Source organism: Chinchilla lanigera, unplaced genomic scaffold (genome assembly GCF_000276665.1).
Source record: "Chinchilla lanigera isolate Chin_1 unplaced genomic scaffold, ChiLan1.0 scaffold00026, whole genome shotgun sequence".
Taxonomy (NCBI): Eukaryota; Metazoa; Chordata; class Mammalia; order Rodentia; family Chinchillidae; genus Chinchilla; species Chinchilla lanigera.
Window position 1 is genome coordinate 21,487,202 of NW_004955427.1, and position 2,472 is coordinate 21,489,673.

The window sequence follows — 2,472 nt, forward strand, 5'->3', positions numbered from 1 at the left end:
GGGATGCGCCTCTCCGAGAGCGCGAGGTCGGCGCGGCCGTCCTGAGCTCAGCCCATCCTCGCGGGGAGCCGAGGGAGCCTGGGCGGGGGCGCCAGGTAGGACCGGGGGACGCGGAGAGGGCGGGCGGAACGCTGCCCCTGTGCGGGAGGGCGCTGGCGAGGTCTGGGGCCGCGGGCTGGGGGCCGGACGCCAGGCGCGCACGGAGCGGCTCAGACCTGGGCGCGGGGCGCGGGGAGCCAGGGCTGCGCAGATTCCCTCCCGTCGGGGGCAGTGGGGCCGCCCGCGCGGAGGAATGGAGTGTGCACTAATACGCGCCCGTGGGCTGTGCCTTGTGCCTTATTTCTACAGGACATGGTCAGAAAGAACTGCTTTTCTGTGCGTCAACAAGGGGATGAGTAGCTTTCCAAAGGGTAGATCTGTATAGGAAGGGGAGGATCCCAGCCTCAGTGCCCAGCCGTCTGAGCCGTAAATGCCCCGCAGGGCTCCTGGCCCAGGCTGCCTTGAACACTGTGCCTCAGAGGCAGCAAGTCGGGGTATCGGTCCCAGCACTGGCCACCAGCCTACTTGAGGAGGGGGAAAAAGAACAACGGTACCAGATTAATGGAGTGTCTTATATTATAGCTTTTAATTGCGAAGATTTTGAAAATCAAACAAATGTTTACCGTCTGAAGAGTGCATCGTTTGTGTCTTTTTATGCCTCTTTTCTTTTTCCACCTACAAGCTTCCCTTCTCTGCCTGTTCTGTCCCTTCCTTCTGATACTCCATCCATTCTCTGACCTCCTGCCTACTGAACGTACCAGAAGCAAACGATGCCGCCACCAGTGCACCTCCCTTATCTCCAGTGTCCCTCCCGGGGCACCTCTGCACTCCCCCAGTGTCCTCGGGTAGGAGCCCACTAATGACGGCGTCCCGTTTGCTTGCCTTCGCGCTCCCAGCGACAGCACGCTGGGGAAAAGTCCCTGGCAGGTTCTGTGCCCAGCTGTTCTTAAACTGGACTTTCCGAGGTCTGGTGCTGAGGGGAATTAATGAAGGATATTACCTGAAAGGCCCCAAAAGTCCAGAATTTAAAATGGCAGTTCTTCCTATTCCCATGGGGGGTGGGAGGGCTGGTTAACAGCATTCGTTTAATTTTATGCAAATGTGTTGTTTGAGGCTGAAGCAAATCTGACTGGTTTTCCAAGTGCAAATGAAATATAAAAACTGTTCTTGTAGTTATTTCTAAGCAAAACTTGTCTCTAATCCTAATGTAACAAAACTGATGATTAGGAAGGGGTAAGTTTAGGACAAGTTGTCTCCGGATAAACATGGTTCATCCCAGGCAAACAGGAATTGAGTAGCACTTAGCACTTACACATTTCTATTGCCTTTCCGGCCCCAGCCCAGGCTCCCCAGGGCCAGGGCCAGGGCCAGGGCTCGGGTTTTCCTTCTGCAGGACCCTCAGCTTCTCAGATGCCCGGTGAGGAGCTGAGAAACATAACTGTCAGGCAGACAGGTGGGAGAGGACCAGGCAGAAGAAGGAATTGGAGGGAACTGGGAGGTAGTGAGGGAGAGGCAGGCCAAGACCCTTCCTTAGAGAAGAATCCTAGGGCAGATCCCGGTCATTGAGGCACAGCCTTGGGATAATTGTGCTAAGAGACCACACATGTGCTTGCTGCATGCCAGTAATCAACACAATCACCTCTTTCCTAGGAGTTTTTCTGTGCCAGGCCAAAAACTCTTCAGAAGTAAAACAAAATAAAAAGAAAAGAAAATATGCATCTATATTTGTATGCTGCAACAGAGTGGTTAGATTTTTTTTTTTTTTTTACCAAATTAACAGGTTTTTTAGGAGCTGTATAACCTATTCTAAACAACCTCACAGCTCCTGCCTCAACATTTTTCTTCATTTTGTGCATTTTTCTGTGTGGCAGCACCTTGAATTGGGTGCCAGACATTGCTCTTGTAAGACTTTGTGAGTGGGACTGCCTCCCTGTCCCCTCCAATTCCCATCCACAATTTGTATTTAGAAAATAAAAATTGGCCTTTGTGATGAGCTAGGGCAGTGCTGGAAGACCTTTTAGACGAGTGCCCCAACTGCAACCCAACACCACTTATTTATCGCAAAGTGCCAACACTGCAACTAAACTTAAACCCTGAGGTTTTAGTTCAGGAAAAACAACTCCTACATTAACTTCTTCTGTGTTGAAAGAAAAACACTAATCGAACTTTCAATAATATAAGCAGCTTTTTATTGAAAGGCAAAAGTTTGCATTTAGTGTGCTTTTCTGTGCTGTTGTCGATGCCCAGCTGCTGGGGTGACTTGGCTTGCGTGCTGGCAGAGAGAGCTCTGCCTGACACTCATGCCATAGGTTCGCCGTCACTGGGCTAGGGCAATAACCAAAAGGAATGGGTGAGTATGAATTCAAGACTGATAAAGAGTCGTGTATAACTCTTTTAAAAATGTTTTATTTTGGGGCTGGGGATTTAGCTCAG

General features: G+C 50.7%; 1 protein-coding gene across 2 annotated transcripts in view; it reads left to right on the top strand.

The window, feature by feature from the left end:
* Positions 1-2,472, top strand: part of Casr (calcium-sensing receptor) — an 87,410-nt gene that overhangs the window by 594 nt on the left and 84,344 nt on the right. The window contains exon 1 of one of the 2 annotated variants that reach the window (XM_005386506.2): positions 15-95. The exons of the other annotated variant lie outside the window; for it this stretch is intronic. The gene's annotated coding sequence lies outside the window, so the exon portion shown is untranslated. Of the gene's footprint in view, positions 1-14; positions 96-2,472 lie in introns of those variants that run through there. 2 annotated transcript variants of the gene reach the window in all.